Raw genomic sequence first — 25,734 nt, 5'->3', positions numbered from 1 at the left:
TAGCCCCAAGCAAATAATTACAATATTAATAAATATCAATAGTGGATATTTTAAAGAAAGAAAGAAAAGAAAAGTTGTCATATAGGATTGGTCACATCCAGAAGACACATGCCTTTCTCTGGTTGTCTGTGAGGTAATTAAGAGTCCTGAGCGTATATGCGTGTGCCGGTACACACACACAAACATACACACATACGCACACACAAAATTAAAGGCATCTTTCAATCTTCGACTGTTTTAGACAACTTGGATTTTTCCCAGGTAATCACTGGCCACTTGGCAGACACTGACCTCATGTAGAATGGCTCCCTAGTGAGAGATGACTTGAACCAGATCAATTCCTTACATTTGGCAACCTCCAGGTCTCTGAATATTATGGAGATCAACAGATTTTACTACTTATTTATGTGAACTAGGTCATCTGTAGTCATTATAATTTCAGACATTTTGGTGTAAATAACAATTTAAAATTTTATTGCTACTTTTGGTGAAAGAAAGAGTCTGAGCCAAAGTACTTTTTTTTTTCAGTTTTTTTAAACTCTATTTCTTGAAATAGTTACACAATCCAAATTGCATGCTCTGCTCTGTAAAAACTTTATATTAACAACCATTGATGCTGCTGCTGCTAAGTCATTTCAGTCATGTCCAACTCCCAGGCTCCCCCGTCCCTGGGATTCTCCAGGCAAGAACACCGGAGTGGGTTGCCATTTCCTTCTCCAATACATGAAAGTGAAAAGTGAAAGCAAAGTCGCTCAGTCGTGTCCGACCCTCAGCGACCCCATGGACTGCAGCCTTCCAGGCTCCTCCGTCCATGGGATTTTCCAGGCAAGAGTACTGGAGTGGGGTGCCGTTGCCTTCTCCGAACAACCATTGCACAAACTGGAATGTCTTTCTTCAAATCAAATTTAAGGGCTGAGAAAGGTATTCTAGTTGGTCCCATTCCTTGATTCAAGCCTCCACCTTTGGCCCAAACAACAGTAACAAAACATGGCCAGGTTTACTTTCTTGAAGAAAAAGGAATATCCTGGTGAGTTTTGAGAACACTGAGTGAGGCAAATTGGAAAAAGACACTGGACCCGTATTATGAAAGGGCTAGCATGTCCAAGTAAGGAGCCAACAGATTCTTACCTAACAGATAACAGAAAACCACTGCTGGTTTTCAAGTCAAGGATATTGACCCATATGATGAGACTAGAGGAGTCCAGGTACATGCAGACTTGAAAAGGCTCTATAACCTTCCAAGATGGGAGGGAAGCAATGCTGGTGGTTCTGATATACTTGGGAGAGCAGAAAAAGACAATAACCTTAGCAGAAGGAGCTGGCAAGCAATAAGTGAGAGAGTCAAGTGTCTGAGCAGTCCCTCTAGGGCTCTTGGGGGGAAACTGAAAAACAGAACCAAGTATCAAAACCACAAGTGAGACTGGGCACATACGCCTCAGTCCTGCTGCATCCTAAAATCAATGAACTAGCAGGATGCATAGGCCCTTTAGAAGAAACTTTTGTACAGTTGAGGCCGACAAGAAACAGTACCAAGAATCTCAGGAAAGTATCTTTTGTCATTCTACATCATCATTTCTACTAAAATTAAAGGAACATGTGTTCAAACTTTCAGTCCTTATGAAATTAGAAACCCAGTGTCTCGCAGGTTATCGCAAAGGATTTATGTTTCCTCTAGTTGTTTTGGGCTTGATTTCCTGCTTCAGCTGAACCCACAAGTCATGCACGCCTGATCACTTGCCAGTGCTGCCTCATCTTAACTTTGCCTTGTTTCTAAAAGCTCACTCTAGGACGTAGGACTTAGACATTTACTGAAGATTCATGGAGGGTAGAAGGATTACATCTCACCCAGCCTAGCAGATAATTTAAAATTTAAACTTCAGTACTAGGCATTCCTATTACTCCCCTTCTTATTCTCCCTATGCCCTCCACTGGGAATTTTGTGGGGTGTCTCTTTCATTTAGCCCCCAATTTCCCACCATGTAATTCTGCCTCAACACCCTTCTTTCATATTCTTTCTTTTTATACATGACCTTCATAAGTCTATTTCATGTTTTATAGAGAGAATTTGGTTAGCTCTTTTTCTGCTGTGTTCTAAGGATTATCTTTCCACAACCAAAATGCTGTGCTAAGAAAGAAAAATTATTTTTTTGCCCTTCAGAGGAATTCTGCTACCAGCTATTAAGTCAGGCTTTTCCCCTAGTATACTTGAATCTATAACTTGAGCATAGTGGTACCTCTTTTTTACTTAAGTATGGATTAGTATATCTAAACTGACCTGCAGATTCGTCTACTGGGATACCCTGTACTGTGCTGGCCTTTCTGGCTATCACTGTCTGACAGCATATTAGGAACACCACTCATGTCAGACCCTACCCCTTGCCTTTCCTCTTGACAATTTATAGATCCAATGCTATTTAGACAGGTGGAGAGGTAATCTCACCAGCGAGGCAATTCCCTTGGGCCATTATACATGCAAGATATTTCCTCAATTCAAAAATGCTATTGGAGGATTTCACTGAACACTCCAGTAAAGAAATTCCTGAAACTGCAGTGTTGAAACTAGCAAAAGGGCTCTGCTATAAGAAGTAATATTCTCACCAAGCTGTTGATACCATTTGAGAAATTTACATCTTGAGACAGTATCGGATGGCAGTGATAACAAGCTCCTGTGTCAACGATTCTCCATGTCTGTCAATTGATCTCATCCCAGGTAAAGCAGGGGCAGTGACTGTCTTATTGCAAGATAACTGCAGGCCCCCAAACTACCAGAAGCACCCATGAACACTTTAGTGCCTAAAAGAGAGTGAAATCCTATCAGAAAACAATGAACATAGGTTCTGTTCAGTTTCCTTTCCAAGGACCATGTCTGTATGCTTGGGAGTTGATTTAAACTGCTTCTTGTTTTTCAAATACTCAAACTGTCCTACCCACTTGGGGAGGAAATATTGAAGTTATCGATCATTGAGAGAAAAAAATACAACAGGCAAGGATCTAGCAGCTATATTAATGTACATATTGCTGTGGAAGTGCTTCAGTGTCCTGTCCCTCAACCTCTCCCCAGTGTCTGAAAGTGAAGTGAAAGTGTTTGTAGCTCAGTTGTGTCCAATTCTTTGCAAGCCCATGGATCGGACCCCACCAGGCTTCTCTGTCCATGGGATTCTCCAGGCAAGAATACTGGAGTGAGTTGCCATTTCCTCCTCCAGGGGATCTTCCCAACGCAGAAATTGAACTCAGGTCTCCTGGATTGCAGACAGATTCTTTACCATCTGATCTATCAGAGAAGTCCCCAAATCCCTGAACCCAACAATGACAGAGCTGTGAAAGACCAACACGACTCACCCTCACTGAGTAGTGGGGGTCTCTTGGCAACCAGGGTGAAAACATCACCTTAGCAGGTGACAGACACTTGAGCCTTGGCTAGGGCATTAATGAACAATATTAATAAAGACTAATTAGATAGTGTTTGTTGAAATGTTTCCAAAGTGATGAGCAAAATAAAGCCAACCTAAAGAAAATATTGAAAAGCCTCCCACTGAGCATGCTCAGAAAGAGCATTTGAACTTCTTTTATTTTTAAAATGCTCAACCATTTTCTTCAAAAACTTGGCTTGATCTTCCTGATTCAGTGATAACTGAAGTCATGCCAACTTTGATGTTTTTAGCTTCAGCTGTTTTAGAGCTATATGTGATCCCCCCAAAAGGTTGGAGTGATTTTTATTTCTGAGTGAAGAAGGAAGCATATGTTTTAACCCTCATGTGCCTTTTTTGAGAAAGGATGAATTAACATCCTATAATGTTTTACCTTTGGGCTTAAAATAAAGAGTGTGGTTTGAAAGTCAAGGATACATTTTTCAGAAATTAAAATGGAGGCTCCAGCCTTCAGGATTAAGTCCATGGATTTTTGTCTGTTTTACCAAATACATTTGGTGAATTGCTTGTCTGCTGCTATTGTTTTAAAATGGCAGCAGAGACAAGGCAGTCTGGAGACTTGAGCAAGATGGACCACACACAAACCTAACTTCAGGACATCAAAAAAACATGAAACTAATATGCAGAAACACTGGAGCATCTTGAATACATTTTTTTCTAACCAGATAAATGACAGAATGGGGAATAAAAATGAATTTCAAAAGCTTTAATCCACCTGACAGTCTAATTTCCCCTTCTAATTATAGAAATAGGAAGGAAGGAATAAATAATGAGAATTTAGAGGCCGAGTGATACCAAATATAACTAATCCCATTGAAGGAGAAGGAATGTAGAAGACAGGGTTGTCAGGGTGGCTTCTAAGAGCCATGCCTACATTCTTTCCCATTTTCAACCATGCCAAGACTTCCCTCAGATTTCCCCTGGGATCAGTTTTTCATTGTGTCTCCTTAGGACACACCAGAGATGGTGAGGTAAAGAAATCACGGTAATTACGGCTGATACCGTTATTAGCTAGAAAGTTAGACAACAGCCCTAATGATGAAGCTCGGATGTGTTAAATGGCTCCCAGCAAACCCTAGTTGGTGTAAAACTTACATGAGAAGTTTAGGATCGGGCATTCCCTGGGTTTCTATAGGTGGAAACACTGGATGATTCTGGCACTTCCAGATCAGACCTAGGTCATTTTTGCCGATGATTACACAATGTCATCTAGTAGTATCAAATTAAATTTCACTAAATCACAATTCGCCCTATATCCTGGTATGTACCCGAAACTCTGGAAGAACAACAAAAGGAAAGAATTGGTAAAGAAATGACAAATGTCTCACTCTCTTACAATGTCAGAAAAACTATGGGCAGAAAAATTGAAACCAGAATGAAAAGAAAGGAAATTGAGTCTGTGTTTACAAAAGGATTCCAATTCTGGGTGAACTGTCCAACTCAACCAGTGGCTTTGGAGAAACATGATTAAAGTGATGACTGAGGTGTTTTGTGTCCCAGCCTCAGTTTCCTTTCGTCCCCTCTGAGTCCCGTAACAGCCAATCAGAAAGGAACCTGGCCCGGAGGCTTGTCAGTGATAATAATTGAAAACATCTGTCCATGTAGCAAGTGTGGGAAGCCAGAGCAGTTCTCTGACAGAGGGAGTTCTCAGACAGCAAAGCCATAACCACGACTGCGCTCATATTCTCCTTCACAGGATTTTCTCACTGCCAGCTGTCTTTATTCTCCTGCCAGGAAAGCCAGGGGCCTGGGGCTCTTACCCGGGCTGGGGTTAAGTGAGCTGGGGCCAGGGGAAGGAGGGGTACAGGCTGGCTCAGAGCTTTGGGTATGGAGATGAGGGCTATCTGATCAGGAACTAAAGAGACCCAGGGCTGGGGGAGAAAGAGCAGCAAACAGAGAAACCAGTGAAGTATAAGGAGGACAGAGGGATGATAAGAGAAGAGGAGTTCCTAGTCTGCATTCAGAAGACCTGTCTTTGAATCTCGACACAACCACTTCTGTGTGACACAGGGCACCTCCCTGAGCCTCAAGTGTTTCATCTTTGCGTACTGAACTGTGCTTAGTCGCTCAGTCACTTGTCCAGCTCTTTGCGACCCCATGGACTGTAGCCCACCCAGCTCCACTGTCCATGGGGATTCTCCAGGCAAGAATACTGGAGTAATAATGCTCATAAAGCTCTCATAAAGCTGTTGTCAGGAAACAATAAAATGATGCACTTGAGTGGCACAAAGCAAGGGCTGAACAAACATTAGCTTCTTTATCAGAGAGAAGATGGCTTACCATGCAGCACTTGAGGTTTAGAAAAACAGAAGCAGAAATTCCTACTGGAGGGCCTGATACCAGGGTCATGAGCTGAGATGTTCCTGCTGATTGTGTCATGTCGTCTTAGATGGTAGCAATGTTGTTCCTACAAATATGGCTCATCCCCTGGCTGTAGCCTTTGCCAACCTGTGTTGCTTGGCCTTTTGTGCTGACTCTTTGTTGTAGCTTCTCTGTGTCCCTAGAGCCACGTTCTGGGCTGCATCAACTTCCCTCTGATCTAGCTGGCTTCACCACACTCCCGATGTACCAATGTCTCATTCTGTTGGTCCCAGCAGTTTGCCAGGTCTTTCAGCTTGGTGCTGAATCTATCAAGGGAATATCTGGCCAGAGCAATGCCAGTAAAACATTACTTCAGCCAATTGAAGAGAAAATTCCAAATTGTAGGTTAGAGAACATTTAAAGCAAGGAAAGTTGGAGCAAGGAAAAGAAAGAAAATAAAGTTCTTAATAGGAAGATTTAGATGTTTTCCCCTGCCTACAGGAAAAAAAAAAAAGTTTTCATTGAAAATATAATAAACCAATAGATTCAGAAGGAAAAAAGAAACAAAGGATCTTAAAGGGAAACATTCAAAAACACCAAATTATCCACATCATTTCATTGCTTAAGATACCCTGTACCTAAATGAACCACCTCTGAAAACTGCATGAATAGTCACATCAGCACAATTGTATGTATAACTAACTCAGTTATATGATGTATGATATTCACTTGGAAGCTAGAAGGAATAAATCCAGCTTGCAAAGAAGCAGAACTTACTTTTGGTGAGGGGGTGCTTAGGTCCTGAGAAAATCTTGCTTAACACATGGGTGGCAAGAAATAATACAAAAGGAGAAACTTGGGGAGGCCAACTTTGTATCATTAGTTAAGAACAGTTATGTATTGTATATGTATCCAACATAAACACTTGGCTAAGGATGTTATTCTACTGACAGTGTTTGCCTTTCCTTATGGTCATCAGCTGGTGACTACTGCTACTTGGCTGCAAAGCACTTCATCCATAAAGAAAAGCACCATAAGTAATAATGAGTGTGAGTTTGTGTTCATTGCAAAGCAAGAATTCAGCTTCAACAAGAGTTTTTTTATCCAATTGAAATGAATCAAACTGTTTAACCTAATTGGGCTTCTATAAATCAGGAGTGTTGTCATATTAGTAATCCTCCCAGATAAGGCATTGCAATGAGGCGCCATGCAAAGAGTACGAATGTATAAACACAAAATGAATAGAATCCATTGACCCTCTGCTATTTAGAAGCCTTGTACGTCTTCCCTCTATTATCACTACTTAATAAAATTACTACTTAACAACTGACATTAGTAGACCCTTTTAACCATTGAGAGACTGGATTTTTCCTTTCTGTGACTTTTTTCTTCAGTCTGCACATACAACCACAGAAAACCTCATTTTTTGATGATTATAAGGTAATAAAATATACTAGTAAGGTAGGTAATGTACATCCATTGGAAACTGGGTTTTTTTTAAATACAGATTATATATGTTGTATAATTTCTTCTAAAAAATGAAGCAGGTATTATGTTCTAATTTGAAAGGACTACCGATTTATATCTCATTATAGATATATTTCTTTAAATGTCTTGCAAATAGTTATCTTTGCAAATTAAATCTAATATATATCGGAGAAGGCAATGGCACCCCACTCCAGTACTCTTGCCTAGAAAATCCCATGGACGGAGGAGCCTGGTAGGCTGCAGTCCATGGGGTCGCTAAGAGTCGGATGCAACTGAGCGACTTCACTTTCACTTTTCACTTTTATGCATTGAAGAAGGAAATGGCAACCTACTCCAGTGTTCTTGCCTGGAGAATCCCAGGGACGTGGAAGCCTGGTAGGCTGCCGTCTGTGGGGTCGCACAGAGTCGGACACGACTGAAGCGACTTAGCAGCAGCAGCAGCAGCATATCTAAAGTCACTATTTGTCTACTTTGACACTTCTATGCAGCTATAATTTTCCCTTTTTTTTTTCCTATACTCACTTAAGGGTAGCTTGGTTCAAATGCTCCCAGCAGCTTGCCTCTCAAGTTTCCAGATTCCTTCTCATCTAGGAAGGCTTTGTAATACTTCTATAGATGTATCTGATTTCCTTTTGAAATTACTTTTACCCTGAATGGCACATTCCTGGCACATACACCACCATTTCTCATCCAAATCCCATGTAGACATTATTGATTGGTCACATAGCTCTTTCAGCTTCAGGGTCGTTCCCCACAGAGCAGACAGCCACCATCAGCCAGGTAAAGCTGTGTCATCTCAGCCAAAGTGGGTCTCTTGGTCCATTGCCACCATTCTTTTATAGGTGTTATGAAAACAAAAATGCAGACTACAGACACACCCTTATGCTTCCAAGAGAACAGGAGGCTTGTGTCTGTTTCCTCAAAAATTCCCTAAGTCTGCCTTTTTCTTTCAATCTTTATTTTAATAAATAAATATAAGCCTTATAGTGAAGATATCCATGCTGTCCTGTGCTTAGTCACTCAGTCGTGTCTGACTCTTTGAGACCCCATGGACTGTACTACCAGGCTCCTCTATCCAGGGGGATTCTCCAGGCAAGAATACTGGAGTGGGTTGCCATGCCCTCCTCCAGGGGATCTTCCCAACCCTGGAGTCGAACTGGGGTCTCCTGCATTTCAGACAGATTCTTTACCTGCTGAGCTACCAGGAAAGCCCAAAATATGCATACATACCCTGTATGTGTCAATTATATGTAAAGCATATACGTACATAGGTAAGACATTATTACAATCCCTTAAATTTTAGAGTTTCTTTATTTTGCTGTTGAGAACTGTGCTTACCATGTGTTTCTGAGCTTGTCAACTTTCCTTACCAATCATTTCAAATTTGAGGAAGGAAAAAAAAGAGTTTAAACTTTGCGTGTATGTATTAAATTGTTGAACAACAGGATTTAGTGCACAAATTAGAACTCCTCTAGCCCAACTGTCTGATTTTCCAAAAGAGGAAGCTGGGGATGAGGAAGATTAAGTGAATCTCCAAAGTCCTACATGCAATAAAAAGTGGAGACAGGGAAGAAACCAGGCTTTCTGTGTCTTTGAACAATTGATCTCCCACCCAGTCATTAAACTGTGCATGTTTATTAGACCAAAACTTCCTTACTGAATCAACTTTTTCTCCAGGTTCCTATGGTGTACTGGGTCAGTAGGCCTCAGGGACATCTACAGAATACTCTAAGTCAGTTCTTTCTCCTTTGAATGATGTAGACATTTCTGTAAAAAAGCAAAACTTATCAACACAATCCTCACAACTCCTACATTCTATTTCTGACACCTTAACCTAAAGTAATTTCACACTACCTCATAAAAACCCTTGAAAACAGAGCATCCAAGGATGATATTTTGCACCGACTGAATTCTCTTTTCCAAAAAAAGCCTCTAAATGTTACATTAAATTGCTATATTTCCAAATTCTATTCTCCAGTCATCCTCTGTGATTTTTTTCAAAAGAAGCAAAAAGAGAAGACAGGGGAAAGGAGAAAGGGAAAAAGGACTGACATGGAAAAGGACTCAAGGTCTTTGCTGATCATCTTGACTTGCCCTTCTGGACTTAAGAAAAAGCAGCTAACAAGAGTATCTGTGGATAGCTTGGCTCTGACTGTAGCTAGACAAGTATTAGAGAGTATCTCATTTTTGTTCAGTTCAGTTCACTTTCTGTTGGAGCAAAAATGCATCTGAGTGAGGAAAAACTTAACCTGCCAGTGACCTGTAAAGCAAAATCTATTTGTAATAACAGGAAGGTATAGAATGCCCAAATTTCCTACTGCAGTGAAAATAGGAGTAAAGTAGAAGGTAACACACCACCTAAACTCAAAGATTTTGCAATCTAATTGAGGGAGATAAAACATATGTGCATGAAATAACTTAGAGATAAAAATAAAACATGTCAACAACAATGTAATACAATCTGAATGTTTAAATGCCAAGAAAGCAAATAACGAAGTGATCAGAATACAGTTCTTAAAGGCTTCCTCATAGAGACAGGCTTAAATATGGTTTTGGATATGGTGACTGACACACAGAGCAAAACAATTCAAATGCGTGTGGCCATAAAAATAGGCAAGCAGGAATCGACCTCGGTCCCCTGAATTAATGCAATCTGCTTCTGTTATCCTTTTTTTTTCTTTCACTTTTTTATAATTTTACTGGTGGACTATAGTCCATAGGGTCAGACACAACTGAAGCAACTTAGCATTCATGCACACACTTTTTCAGAACAGATTTAGGTTTACAAAAATCTGAATAGAATGTACAGAGAGTTTTCATATACTCTCCACTCCCCTTCCCCCTGCTCCCCAAAACATACACACACAACCACAGAATCTCCCGTTATTAAAATCTTGCATTAGTGTGGTACATTTGTTTTAATTGATAAGCCAACATCAATACATCATTGTTAGCTAAAGTCCATAGTTTACATTAAGGTTCACTCTTAATGTTGTAAATTACGTGAATTTTGATAAATATTTGGTGACATGTATGCACCATTATATCATACAGAATAACTCTACTACCTAAGACTCCTCTGTGCTCTGCCCAGTCATCCCTCCCTCTTCCCAAACTCCTGGCAACCACTGATCTTTCACTATCTCTAGATTTTGCCTTTTTCAGAATGTCAGATGCTTAAATCATATAGCCTTTTCAGATGGGCCTCTTTCACTTGGCAGCATACATTTTAAATGGATCTCTTCATGGTTTGATAGTGCACTCCTTTTCATTGCCAAATAATATTCCATCATCTCACAACGTGAATGTCCCACAGTTTGTTTATCTATTCACCCACTGAAGGACATTCATAAGCATTTAAGATTTAAAAACAAAGTTGTTGTTTTTTTTAACCAATTCATTACTCAGGTAGGAAATTGATTCTCAGAACCCATATTCTTTTTACCTTGAGACTTCTTTGTCTAGGGAAGTATGTTGTCATTTTTCTTTAACATGAGAGTAGGTCATCATTTGTCTCCTTAAACTTGTGGGTTTTAAGCCACCTCACCCTTTTGCTTTCACTCTTCGATAACATGAAAGCAAAGTTTTTTACAACATATAACCAAAAGTTATAAAATTATGAGAATTATGAAATTAAGTTCTGAGTTTTTAAATTGAACATGGTTACTATCAAGCATCTATTGGGGGTCATGTTTTTCCTGTCCGTTAGAACTGTAATTATGGTTTGTCTTCACAATGAATCAGAATATAAATCTAAATTTGACATTATGCCTTTTTCTCTTTTTTTTTTTTTAGCCAGTGTTAATTATATCCAAAGAAACAATTCTATGACTTTTACAAAAGTGACATCCTAGGCTGTTGACTCTAAATGCAGCCAAATATCACCTGGCACACCTGTGTCTTCCTTTTTGACACCAAATAACATTGATAACCAAATTACTCTAGTAATAATAATTTTCAAGGGCTCCTCCCACCGTGGCATTTGAAGGAAATTGTCAATGAAAGTCATTTCCTTGGCTCCATAAATATGTATACATGTTGATTTTAAGACAGCACACAGGAGACTTTGCCAGAAAAATTTAAAAGTTCAAGCAGAAAAAATAATCCCAGTATCTCTCTGTCATTTGCCGCTTTGTATTTGTTTCCTTAAAATGCACAGCTAAATGCTCTCTACACATAGATATCACTTGGTAGGCAGGGTGTATCTTATTACTGTGTTATTTTCCAGTACATTTGGTGTAGTTAAGGTAAAGTGTATTAACTTTCTCTCAAAATAAAGATGAAAACAGAGCTGTAGCAGTTGTGAATGCTTCAGCCATTGTCAGGAAGTTAAGAACTGACGGGAGGTCCAAATAACCAGCTCTGCCTGTGCATATACCGTCGTTTTCCCCTGGGATAGTCGGTCTAATCCTACAATGTATCTGACTGGCATGAATGTAGAATTACTTTCAATAAAGATTTTATTTCAAGCTTGGATGATTTCCCCCAAAACATCTTGTCACTGAGGCAAAGTATATCATAGAATATCTGATTTTTTTTCCCCTCCAAGTCAGCTTTTGAGGGCGAAAAATACACATTTCAACTCAAGTACTCAACTCAGGTCAATTCTCTGTAAAAATCACATTTTAACATATCTAGGCTGATTAGAGATTTGCTACATTAAAGAAATCAGGGAGCTGTCAAAGAGAGCTTACTCTAAAGTCTGCAAATGTTAAGAATAAGTAACACATTTGCTCATCTACAGCTTGCACCCCCCACCCCTGCAGTAACCTCCACTTGAAGAGCAGGCAGGACAGATGACTCCACGAGCTAATACCCAGCTTCTAGAATATTTGTCTTTTTGCAAGTAAGGAACATTTAAAGGTCACATCTTCCAATAAGTATGAGATTGTTTCCAGGCTATATGAGAAATATGAATGGCCTGGTCATGATCACTCTAAAACCATCTTCATTTCTCCATTTCTCCTTGTCTCTGTCTTTATCCTTTTCTCTTCTTTCATGATGCCAAATTAAGTCAGCATGTCAAGATAGGGGAACAGTCGGTAGCAGTACACTACTCTATTTTGAGTTCACTGAAATGTTTCATTTTGGGCTTGCTTACATTATTTCAGCCTTGCTGTCACTTTGTTTAATTTATGCTTGGTTCATATACACTTAAAAATATCTTAGGTTACCTATAGCCTCACCCCTTAGTCACTAAAAGCACACAAATCACACGGCTTAGTTCTAATGGGATAGGAGTAATTACTTTAATATTTAATAATCATAGCACATTATATTTATACAATGTTTTAAATTCAAAATCCCTCTTATCTCTATTATTACATTTTATTACTAACATGTAATATTATAATAAAATGTATGCACAAGAATGAAAACTCAGCATGGATAACAGCAGATGAAACTTAGAGGAATGAAAAGGTCCAGATTTGAGTCATCACAGGTGATTACAGACAACAGACGCATGAGTTAGCCTGACGTCCATGTGCACAAGGATGTATGCAGGAACTCGCACAATTTATTTCTCCACCACAGTACAGATTACAAATTCATGTGTATAAAGGCAAAACAAATAGCTTCTATATTTAAGCCAAGTATTATATATATTTAAAGGGGTTTACCTTTCTGCTGCTGCTGCTGCTGCTGTCACTTCAGTTGTGTCCGACTCTATGCGACCCATAGACGGCAGCCCACCAGGCTTCCCCATCCCTGGGATTCTCAAGGCAATAACACTGGAGTGGGTTGCCATTTCCTTCTCCAGTGCATGAAAGTGAAAAGTGAAAGTGAAGTCACTCAGTCGTGTCCGACTCTTCGCAACCCCATGGACTGCAGCCTACCAGGCTCCTCTGTCCGTGGGATTTTCCAGGCAAGAGTACTGGAGTGGGTGCCATCGCCTTCTCCGTGCCTTTCTGCAGATATAAACATTTTACCTAAAATACTATGTGATGGTCAGATTTCAGATGGTCAGGAAAAAAAGTGTCATTATCTTTAGCTTCAACCATCCATAGTATAAATCAGATAAAAATTATGTTTTATTCTAGACTTTTCTCATCAGTTTTGTTCAAATCAGGTACATGTTAAAAACTGAGTCAGATAATATGTGGGAAAGAAAGGTACCCTGCATAGTTACAAGCCCTGAACTAGGTCTCAAGAAATAGTATCTCTGTTTAACAATCTCTGCATTCATGTTCTCACCATCTCTGATGTACAAGAAACGTAAGTATTGTACCAAAATCAAAACTAATTTCCCTCTTGAGGCCCTTTTTGCTTGTTTCTTTTCCCCAGAGTTCAGATGTTTATGCAGTTGACAAGTATTTATTGAGTACCTAGTATGTGTCGATCTAGATGGGCGTTGGAAAGACACAGCTGTGACAGAGAAGAGCTCCCATGGGCATCATTTCTGAGTAAGATGATAGGAAGGTAGGACTGTCTCAAACCAGGCATTATTTGAGGCCCATTCTTCTAAATGTTTTAAATTTAGTCAATTCAGAGTGTCTTCTAGACACTTCTAAACATTTTCCTGGGTCATTTCTAGTTCTGGAGGGCTAAGAATGGCCTAAGCATCTGGTGAGGGGCAGGGAGAGCATCCATTTATACAGTATTTCAGTAAATATTGGTTGAGCACCTATGAGCCAAAGACTAATCCCGGTCTAGGAATACAGCACTAAACAGAAACAAAGTCCTGGTCCTTAAGATGTTTACATTCTGTTGGAGAAAGGTAATAAAGCAGATAAGCAGGGTAGAAAGTGTCTGGCTTTTGTCACCTGTCCTGGATGGTCTTCATTTCCTTCTGGTTGTTTGTCTTCATCTCTTCCAATCCCAGGTCTGGTATCGGTCACCAGCAGACCCTGTGAAGGTTATCTTGCTATCTTTGTGTAGATATACCATGCAGTAATTTGTATTTAACTATTCCTGATACATTAAACATGAAGAAATCTGAGGGTTGTTTTTTTTTTAACTTTTTACTTTGCATTGGAATATAGCCGATTAACAAATAATTATGTGATAGTTACAGGCGAATCGCAAAGGGACTCAGCCATAAACACACGTGTATCCATTCTCCCCCAAACTCCCCTCCCATCCAGGCTGTCACATAACACTGAGCAGAGAACTCTGAGATTTTGTTCTAACCCTAGGTCTGCTCCAAGGGGAGAATAGAGGTCTGTCTGATCTCAGAATCCTCAGACTTGCCCACAGCCTGTCCTCAGGAAGAGGGATAGGAAGGGTTCCTGACCGAGCCACCTTCACAGGACCTTACCAAGTCTCTGCTCTTCTTAACTCTCCTCCCAATCCAGAGAAATCTTTCTCTTGTCTGGCAGCATGCTAACCTGGCTCTTCATCTACCTTCCAGTCTACTGATTAGGCCATCATTCCAATTCTAAGTCCAGGGCACTTGAGCCTTTGAAACCCCAAGGCCCAGTCCTTTGCAATTCAAATACCCTAGTTTACAAAGAAACCAAAGCACTTTCTCTGCTCTTCTGTTGTGCCATCCCTCTACTGAGGAAAAAATGTTGTTAATGGAATCTTGGAGAAAAGAAAAAGGTATGAGCGAGGGTGGAGAAGAAACCTCAGTTATGATATATTATCCCACGTCATCTTGGACTTTCCCAGAATGTTCATTCTTTCATCATTAATCTGGAAGCCCAAACCAAACCACATTTTAAATATCACTGGATTTACCATCCAGTATGGGAATCTGGAACATCTGTGAATGCCTCCTGATGGAGAACTTGTGTTCTTTTTATGTGTAGAATATTTAATAACCTTGATAGTCTCCTTATTTTTATAGTATACATTTAGAAAAATCTATACCAAATAATAGGGAGAAGGCAATGGCACCCCACTCTAGTACTGTTGCCCGGAAAATCCCATGGATGGAGGAGCCTGGTAGGCTGCAGTCCATGGGGTCGCTAAGAGTCAGACACGACTGAGCGACTTCTTTCACTTTCCACTTTCATGCATTGGAGAAGGAAATGGCAACCCACTCCTGTGTTCTTGCCTGGAGAATCTCAGGGACGGAGAAGCCTGGTAGGCTGCAGTCCATGGGGTCGCACAGAGTCGGACACGACTGAAGTGACCTAGCAGCATACCAAATAATAATAATAACTAAATGACAGAATTATGAGGGATTTTTATTTTCTATTGTAACTTGTCTACGTTCTCTAAATTTTCTGTAATAAATGTGAATCTTTTGAAGCAGACTAGTCTATTTTCACAACTCTAATTCTTCATACAGAAATGAAATTAGTCTGTGGGTCAGTTGCAGGAACTGGATTTACTAGAGAAAAATAGACTTTTTCTTCCATATCATGGGGTTTGTTTGTTTGTTTTCTTCTTTTTTTGCATTCAGTCATCACAGCTGCCCTAACTGTTCTTTTTTCTGAAGCAAAACACCATCAGTCCCTGTCCTCTATCACTGAGCAGCCTGTCACTCAGATGCACACATTCACCTTGGAGCCTCAACTTGTGCAGCCAGAGTCAAGTCACTGTGAAAAATATATAAAATTTATTTTCCCTCAGAAAGTAAAATTAAGTGTGGACAACTGAATACTGACACACAGACTAGAACTGACTTTCTTTCAGCTCTTCTGGAACCTCTTAAACTAGGAGACAATTTTCTAGAAAACTGTGGAAGGTTTGATGTTGATCCCTTAGTGGAATAGGAAGAGTGGAAAAGAGGTTGATGAATTCTGACTTTGCACATGGATAGTATATATTCCTTTTAGATTTATCTAAAATCATAAGGCAAATATTTAAGTTCCATATTCCCACTAATGTCTTATAATTAGGTGCCTTACTCTGCTTGGCCTAATTAATGCTGATCCACGCACAACCCCCAATGTTCTGTATAAAATGTTACTAGCACATACTAGTGTTTTAACTGCCTTATTGGACAAATTCCAAGTAAAGAATAATAAACAGTGTTATATTTTTTTCTTTTCTAAAAATACTTCCAACACGTCATATATTTCCTAGCCTTTCTCTCTTAAACCCAGGGCAGTGTCTTCCCAGGATGATGATGTTATCCATGGTTATTGCTAGATCAACAGAGCTCAGGGAATAGGCAAATTAAGACTTCTTTTACTGCTGACATGGTCAAATGTGAATGGCTAAAACCATTTGAAAGCTTAACAGAAAACACCTAAGGGGAACCGTGTAGCTGAAATTCTCAATCTGTCTCACCAATAGTGCATTTCCTTCCACAATGATAAGTGAATATTCTCAGAAGTTGAACACACTGTGTGAATCTGGAGAAAAAGGCAATATGTATTATTTTGATTTTTCTTCCACCTGAAACCCTTTTCATCTCTATAAATATATCCTTGAATATGAATCAGGTGATGAAAAAATCAAAATATGTCACCCAAGACTTTCTGACTCACTTCCCTTCCACATCTACCCCAGGTCTCAGGCCTCATCATTAAGAAACCCCTTGATTTCAAACCCCTTGATTTCTCGACTCTTAGTTGTTTGTGGAAAGAAGATCTATCTCCCAGAGTAATAAAGATCTGCATCTTCATCTAAGTGTTGCTGCCACTTAACTATGTGGTCTCGATCAAATTATTCAGTGTTTCTCAGGCTCATTTTATCCATCTGAAAATTTTCTTTTATATCTGAAAAAGAAAAAAAATGGAGATATTCCTAGTGTATATTAAAATTACAGTTATTTGAACAGTAAAGTGGTAGTGCAGAATACAAATCATCCAGAATAAAACATACCAGGTGCTTTTGTCTGTGAGTTGTAGGATATATTATTGGGGCAATCAGCTAGCTATTGAAAAAAAATAGAGATTACCTTCACATTTCATATAGTAAAATACACTGAGATGAATTAGAAGATACAAAAATATACCATTTTTAAAATCTAGAAAAAAATATTGATGACAATTACCTGATTTATTTAAATGGATGAATTTTATAATTAAAAAATAATGAGAGAAATTCCAAAAGAAATAATGCTAGATATGAACACATAAAAATATAAATAAACAAAATTAAGGAAAAATATAATTGAGAGAATATAAATACAACAAAAGTAATGAAATATTATGCCATTTAACACAAAAAAAAACCTCAGAAATCTAATATGTTCAAATATGTTCATTGTAACATGTTTCATTGTCTGTAACAGCGAAAAATTAGAAGCAACATAAAAGTCCATCAGCAAGGGAATGGTTAAATAAATTATTTTCATACTATGAAATGTAACAGCATTTTTCAAAAGATGAGGTATTTTTAAATGTACTGACTTGGAAAGATTCCCATGATATATAGTTAAGGGGGAAAAAGCAAGTTGTACTATAACATATTATGTATTTTTATCTCATTCTTTTTTTTTTTTTAAGAAAACAGATACTAAAGGGATTGTTGTTGTTCAGTCACTAAGTCGTGTCTGATTTTGTGTGACCCCATGGACTAGCCCACCAGGCTCCTCTGTCCTTGAGATTTCCCAGGCAAAAATACTGGAGTGAGTTGCCATTTCCATCTCTAGGGTATCTTCCCAACTGAGGGATCAAACTTGTCCTGCATTAGTAGGCAGATTCTTTACTCCTGAACCACCAGGGAAGCCCAGGTAGATGGACAGATAAATAGAAAAACATCCAGAGGGAGCACCCATCTGTTAATTATAGTTGTCTTGAAGGAGTTTGACTAGAAAAACAGAAGGTTTGACCTTTTCATTCTATATTCTCCTGATTAGCACACTTTTTAAATACTATGTGTTAGTTTTGTTATACAAAATAATTAAATGGATGAAACAAACAAAATTGTATGCTCTCAATAAGAAAAAGGCAGGTGATATGAAAGGTTATTCACAGAAGAGATAATCCATATTGCTGTGCTTTTTAAACTTCTTCCCCATTTCCTAAATTCAAAGAATCCTAACTTTAAACAATGATAGATCATTTTTCACCTATCAAGTTAGCAATTATTTTAAGAAGAATAAAATCAAATGATAATAATGCTATCAGGACTATGAATTGTCATGTTACCCACATTATCATGGTTTAAGAAAAGAAAACCCTTAACTTAATGATCTAGTGCGAATTCTCAAAGTGTGGTCCCCAGACCAATTGTATCCTCTCAAGGAACTTGTGACTAGTGTAATATTCTCAAGTCCCTCCCCAGAGTTGCTGAACCAGAAGTCTGAAGGTGAAGTTCAGTGATTTGTGATACAACCCAGTTTCCAAATTATTCTCATGAATGGTAAAGTTTCAGAACCATTGATCTAATTGCTACATTTCTACTACTGCGGAGTTTCTCAACAGCAGCAATACTGACATTTGGGGCTGGATAAATTGTTTGGGGAGACTGTCCTATTCATCGTAGACTGTTTAGTACCATCCTTTGCCTCTGACTCACTAGATGCCATAGCAACTCACCTTCTCCACTCCACTCAGTCATGACAACCTTTGATATCTCCAGACACTGCAAACGCCTCATGGGAGATGTGGGGGTAGGGAAGTTGCCCCTATTTGGAAACAACTGCCTAAAGAAATACTCCAAAAATGTGGAGAATGAGTATACAAAAAAAGGGTTTTTAATATATTAATTACATTTATACTAAGAAATCATAGCGCACAAACCATTCTGTCCCATATAAGATAATTAGTAAAAACTATGGTAAAGAATCTGCCTGCCAGTGCAGGTAGATGTAAGAGACACAGGTTTGATCCCTGGGTCGGGAAGATCTCCTGGAGAAGGGCCCAGCCACCCACTCCAGTATTCTTGCCTGGAGAATCTCATGGACAGAGGAGCCTGGCAGGCTGCAGTCCGTAAGGTAACACAAAGTCGAACATGACTTAAGCGACTTAGCATGCACACACATATATAAGACATAGGGCTTCCCAGGTGGCACTAGCAGTAAAGAACCCACCTGCCAATGCAGGAGATGCTGGAGACACAGGTTTGATCCCTGGGTTAGAAAGATACCTTGGAGAAAGGAATGGCTATCTACTCCAGTATTCTTGTCTGGAGAATCCCACGAACAGAGGAGGCAGGCTACAGTTCATGGGGTCACAAAGAGTCGGACACGACTAAGTAACTAACTCACAATACACATATAAGACATGAGAACTGCTCATGACAGAAGTGAAAAATGTTGGCCGCAAAATTATATAGAAAGTATTTTCTTGAATGTGTATATAAATAAATTATTTATACATGTATATTGAATGCTGTCAGCGTCATTCTCCTACTCAAAACCCAAGGATGAACACCTATTCACTGTTAGAATTAAGTCCTAAGTCCTCCCCACAGCATTCCTACCTTATCTGTCTCATTCCCCAGCCTTCAGCTATATTACCCTCTTCTCTATTCCTAGAACCACCCAACACAACCTCACAACTGGGGCTCTCTACCAACTTTTTCCTGCCTGGAGTTTTCCTTCCTGTGGTGTGTGCACATAAGCTGCTCTCTGCCCATGTGTCCTTTCCTTAGAAAGAACTTCTGAGAACCTTGTCTGCTATGTGTAGCACTTTCCACCTCTCTCTGCCCATCAAAATAATCTGGGGACTCTGTTATCTTCGGCCAGCCAGGCTCTACTCATTCTTAGCAAAGAAGACTCTCCGGGGATGGATTCTAGGCCATTAGGAACTTTTAAGAGGCTCCAAGGGTCAGTAGAAGAACCACCACTTCTCTTAGTCTTTCTTGAAGTACCTCTGTGTCGAAATCACTTTGTGTATTAATTAGTGGATTGTTTCTTGTCTGTTTCCCCAACTAGATTATAAGTTGCATATGGGTAGGAACTTTGTCTATTTTACTCACTGCATCATCCCCAACATCAGGCACCTAGCAGGTACTGAGTAATAGCAGGTCTATTGAATAATAGATTTTAATGAATGAGAAATGATTACCTTGAGTTACTGTTACAGTTATTGGTGTGTTTTTTTTCTTTATCATACTTTTCTTACCATCTCAAATTCTAATAGAATGTATTACTAATCAGAGCAAGAGAAATTACAGCTGAGTTTTAATTCTGCCTTTGAAAAGCATGGTATATTTGAAGCACAGTGATTAGCATTTAATGGATATTTGGCAAATAACCACTGTTTGTGTTCCTTTTTGATATTATCTGCTATGTAAGGGCTTTGGCTATGATATCCCATTTTATATATGTTGTTGTCACCTTATAGAATACATATTACAACCAGAAATAAGCCATGTTTAAGTCTACGGGCTAGTCATTTTTTTTTAGTCATTCCTTGTCTCTTATAGTTCTGAGTATTGCTTTAAAGATACATTAGACTCTCCTTGTAATGGCCAATCAATATAAATATGAAACAAGTGAATAATTGAAAATGTTTCAATCTTTTGAAACGAAATCATTGCAAAGAAGGTATTCAATAAATGTAAAGAATAAGGCCATGTTAGCTGTTAATGTGTAACTACCATATAAAGTACCTTTTCCACAATGTACTTTGAAAAAATTATATACACATAGCTTCGAAGATAATTTAAAAGCAAAAATGCCAGAACATAGCAGTAATTCTCTTTTAGGAGGATAATTCTTTGCTTACTTTGGAAAACAATAATAATAGGATATTTAAGCATAAAATTGAAGATTTTACAATTAGTTTGAGCCAGTTGATGTGTAAATTTGCATGTAAAAGTGACAGTCACCAGTGAATGACCACCTTGAAATATATTAGTTTAAATGCAAATAACAGTTGTAAATGCTCGCCTTCTTTTATAATATTCGAAAATTTTTCTAACGTACAGCCCTGACTTTAAGGGGAAAAGTAGACTTCCTACTAAGTCCCCAATCTTAAAAAAAAAAAAAAGAAAAAGGCCAATGTAGACATGGCAGTATATTTTGTGCAGATTGAGAGTAGGCAAGCATATGGTTAGCATGGATCCCCCCCAAAGTAGCTACAGCACATAGGAAGCATAAATTGAGCACAGTGAAAATTTATTCTATTTTTAGCAGCTTCTCCTCACTGAAGTGGTCAAAGTCACAATTAACATTTCATGTACAGTGGATGAGCTGTATTATACAAGCCAGGTGTGACCTGTTGGCAAAAGTACATTTACCACCGCAGTTTCTCCATTAAACTATCCTAAAGTTATGTGTGTTGGAAAACCACAGCAATCCAGAGATAGAGAAGGGAATACTTATAATACACCTCCAATAACTTGAGGCTTGTCCTGCAGGCAATTCTGTGGCTTTCGACTTCCTTTGCAAGTCTCTATGATAACAGCAAAGCACAAACTTTAAAGGAAGTTTGCATCCCTATATCTGTTTGTAGCTGGTCTACTTACTATTAAATGCTTTGGTCTTCTTAGCATTAATTTTGAGTTTTATGGTAAATCTCTCTTTCAGTTTGAATCATTTGGCTATGATTTTCAACAACTAAGAAATTTCTTTGAGTTAGTGATTCAGCTCACTTTTGGAAAAAAACTTACCTAGCATAAGTCTGTGAGGATTTTTTTGTCTGGGGCCCAACATCTGTAGCTGTGGATTATAGATTGTTTCTAAAATAATCTAAAATTGATGAATTGTTGCTCCTTCCATTGGGGCCCGACAAAAAGTAGCTCCGGCATTTCTTCTCCTTTTTGTGCTGTAAACTGTACATCACATTTTTAATCTCTTGCCAGAAAAATGAATTCTTACCTACTTTAAGATTTTATAAACTTAAATTTTACTTAGTGGTTAGAGAGTTTCTTTTACAAAGAATATATATCAAGTGCTATTTTGTGAACAAATTCATAAAATCATAATTATTCTTGTCAAGCTGTTTTAAACTTAGCAGTGTTCATAAATAGCCTTTTTCAAAAGAGTTGCAGTTTAAGATGTTTTTCCTGTTAGTGAAGCATTCACAGGCACTAACGTTTGAGCTCCTCACATTGCTTTGAATCAGGTATCTTCACTATTTCTTGGGAGTAAACTAATGTTGACTAAACAAACATTTAGAAGAATTTCCAAATATTGATCTAAATATTTTTACACCTTTTCACCGTCCAGCCATTTGCTGTATAGTAATCTCTCAACCATGTGACTGCTCTCACCTTTGTCATTCAGATGTGGTCTTTTTGCCTTTGATCTTTGTTTTGTCCTCAAAGAGCTTCCCAGCTGGTACAAGTGGTAAAGAACCTACCTGCCAATGCAGGGAGACATTAGAGATGTGGATTCAATCCCTGGGTTGAGAGTGGGGTTGCTGTGCCCCACTCCAGTATTCTTGTCCTAAAAAGGGAGTTCCTTTCATTTCTTTGTGAACACACGTTAAATGGTAGCTCACAATTTACAACACTGTCGTGGAGTTTAAGGCCAGATGAAATCTGAGCCCTACCAGAGGGGTGGAACTTGCCAAAAGTGACCACAGTCTGATCTCTTTGAGTTAGCTGCTACTGAGTTCTGAAGCCTGAGTGGCAGAGGAGATTCAAACCATGTTTCAGATTTAGTAGATCCTTAGCAAAGCACACTAGAGTAACATGTCTCAATATACACTCCTCCTTGTCACTCAAGAAAGAGGATCCACAATGTTCAAGTAAGTTAGGGAACATGCTAAGTTACACAAAGATGAACAGGGTTAGTTTTCTGCAGGACTTGTCAGAGCCTGTATTATGCTATTGTGCATTGTAAATTTCCAAGAAGGAAAAATGGCATATAATTTTCTGCAAACTTATCTTACTCCAGACTGCTATTTTTGTGAAGTGTGTCACAGAGATGGTGTTTGCAGAACTCACTTTAGTGAAAGCTGTCCTGGAAGTACTGCCAAACCCATAGTAAAAATGTATTTGGTTTCTGAATCAGATCCTCCCCTCCAATAATACAGCTTAACTGCATTTTAAGCTACTGGAAGTATAACTTACTGTTTTTGAGAGTTTTCCATCTTAGATACTAGATTGCATTTTTTTTTTTCCATTCCAGGCTTTCATTTCTTTCAGTAGCCTATATTTCTCCTCTACATATGTTTTACTAGTTGAAGCCTTCAGAAATAATGGCACTTGCAATGCACAGCTAGTCCCCACAGCAAGAGAGAAAAGTATTAGATCCATTGATTTGAGGTTAAAAAAAAAGAGAGAGAGATTTGAAGAATTTTGTAGGATAGTATTCTAGCTGTATTTTGAAATTGCGGTTGACTACTTATGTTCTCCTAAATCAACCACTTAACTGCTTAAAAATCTATTGAGGTAGAGAGTAGGTAGGTTCATATTTGAATAGTGAAGTCTGTAACAGCATAAATACATTTTCCAAACATACCCAGTTTGGGTGGCTTCTTTGCTAGATATGTCTATCACCACCTCTACAATAAAAGGGTTTAATCTAATGTGAATGTTGGTATGAGAATATTTTTGCCTATTTACGTGAATCATATAGTTCAGTAGTTGGTGATTTCCACCCACAAATAGTCTTCGCCCTCAGCATCTTTTTTAACCTAAAGATTGATTGATTTCTCAATATACCAACTACTGATTGGTTGATATTCAGAACATAAATTGTCAATGAAATATACACATACACACACAAGCATACATTTTGTAAGAGAGAGTAGGAAAGATAGTATGAATTCTATATAATATACATCCACATTTTCTTAACCTTTCTTAACTACATTTGATTTCTCTAAGTGTTATTGCAAGTTACTTAATTTTCCCAAACTTAAGAAAAAACTCCAAACTGCTAGGAAAATTTAACCTGCAAGTGGGCCTTAGAAAGCATCACTACGAACAAAGCTAGTGGAGGTGATGGAATTCCAGTTGAGCTATTCCAAATTCTGAAAGATGATGCTGTGAAAGTGCTGCACTCAATATGCCAGCAAATTTGGAAAACTCAGCAGTGGCCACAGGACTGGAAAAGGTCAGTTTTCATTCCAATCCCAAAGAAAGGCAATGCCAAAGGATGCTCAAACTACCGCACAATTGCACTCATCTCACACGCTAATAAAGTAATGCTCAAAATTCTCCAAGCCAGGCTTCAGCAATATGTGAACCATGAACTTCCTGATGTTCAAGCTAGTTTTAGAAAAGGCAGAGGAACCAGAGATCAAATTGCCAACATCCGCTGGATCATAGAAAAAGCAAGAGAGTTCCAGAAAAACATCTATTTCTGCTTTATTGACTATCCCAAAGCCTTTGACTGTGTGGATCACAATAAACTGTGGAAAATTCTGAAAGAGATGGGAATACCAGACCACCTGATCTGCCTCTTGAGAAATTTGTATGCAGGTCAGGAAGCAACAGTTAGAACTGGACATGGAACAACAGACTGGTTCCAAATAGGAAAAGGAGTTCGTCAAGGCTGTATATTGTCACCCTGCTTATTTAACTTATATGCAGAGCACATCATAAGAAACGCTGGACTGGAAGAAACACAAGCTGGAATCAAGATTGCCAGGAGAAATATCAATCACCTCAGATATGCAGATGACACCACCCTTATGGCAGAAAGTGAAGAGGAACTCAAAAGCCTCTTGATGAGAGTGAAAGTGGAGAGTGAAAAAGTTGGCTTCAAGCTCAACATTCAGAAAATGAAGATCATGGCATCCGGTCCCATCACTTCATGGGAAATAGATGGGGAAACAGTGGAAACAGTGTCAGACTTTATTTTTCTGGGCTCCAAAATCACTAATGCTTACTCCTTGGAAGGAAAGTTAGGACCAACCTAGATAGCGTATTCAAAAGCAGAGACATTACTTTGCCAACAAAGGTTCGTCTAGTCAAGGCTATGGTTTTTCCTGTGGTCATGTATGGATGTGAGAGTTGGACTGTGAAGAAGGCTGAGCGCCAAAGAATTGATGCTTTTGAACTGTGGTGTTGGAGAAGACTCTTGAGAGTCCCTTGGACTGCAAGGAGATCCAACCAGTCCATTCTGAAGGAGATCAGCCCTGGGATTTCTTTGGAAGGAATGATGCTAAAGCTGAAACTCCAGTACTTTGGCCACCTCATGCGAAGAGTTGACTCATTGGAAAAGACTCTGATGCTGGGAGGGACTGGGGGCAGGAGGAGAAGGGGACGACAGAGGATGAGATGGCTGGATGGCATCACTGACTCGATGAACGTGAGTCTGAGTGAACTCCGGGTGTTGGTGATGGGCAGGGAGGCCTGGCGTGCTGCAATTCATGGGGTCGCAAAGAGTCAGACATGACTGAGCAACTGATCTAATCTGATCTGATCTGAATGCAAGTATAACAAGAATACAGAACTATATATTCTTTGGTAAAATATACTTGTAACAGGATTACTTGAAAGTACCCATGAGTTTAAAGTGTTTTTATTAAAATCACATGGAAAGTGTGCAGAGAAATGGACACAGATTGAGATGGAATGAATGCTCTGCATTTACACACAGAGAAGAGCACAAAATGAGCACTTGACAAAGGGCAAATTTAGGAAACTGATGAACTGGCAGAAATCCGTTTTAGGACTCCCTCCATGAACCACTGGCCAAGAGAGAGAAACTTGCCTGAGGGGGGCCTCTGACAGCCGCTCTGCCTCCTACCCGTCACTCCATTGAAGTTGAGCCTTGGTTTCTTCTCTGGATTGGTTCGTGCTCTGAATTCTTGGACCAGGACTTTGG

At 39.0% G+C, this 25,734-nt stretch overlaps 1 protein-coding gene and 1 long non-coding RNA gene across 4 annotated transcripts in view; one reads left to right on the top strand and one right to left on the bottom strand.

Moving 5' to 3' along the window:
- Positions 1 to 25,734, bottom strand: part of LOC139186046 (uncharacterized) — an 84,678-nt gene that overhangs the window by 33,271 nt on the left and 25,673 nt on the right. Inside the window, exon 2 of the long non-coding RNA XR_011569620.1 lies at positions 1 to 25,734. This exon is cut by the window's left edge and continues 12,691 nt beyond it. This is a non-coding gene — a long non-coding RNA (uncharacterized lncRNA).
- The window catches only part of ARHGAP15 (Rho GTPase activating protein 15), a 697,929-nt gene that overhangs the window by 668,187 nt on the left and 4,008 nt on the right, over positions 1 to 25,734 (top strand). The gene's annotated exons all lie outside the window — the stretch shown is intronic.

Source organism: Bos indicus, chromosome 2 (genome assembly GCF_029378745.1).
Source record: "Bos indicus isolate NIAB-ARS_2022 breed Sahiwal x Tharparkar chromosome 2, NIAB-ARS_B.indTharparkar_mat_pri_1.0, whole genome shotgun sequence".
NCBI lineage: Eukaryota > Metazoa > Chordata > Mammalia > Artiodactyla > Bovidae > Bos > Bos indicus.
Note: the sequence above shows the minus strand (reverse complement) of the source record. Positions and strands in the feature narration are given on the sequence as shown.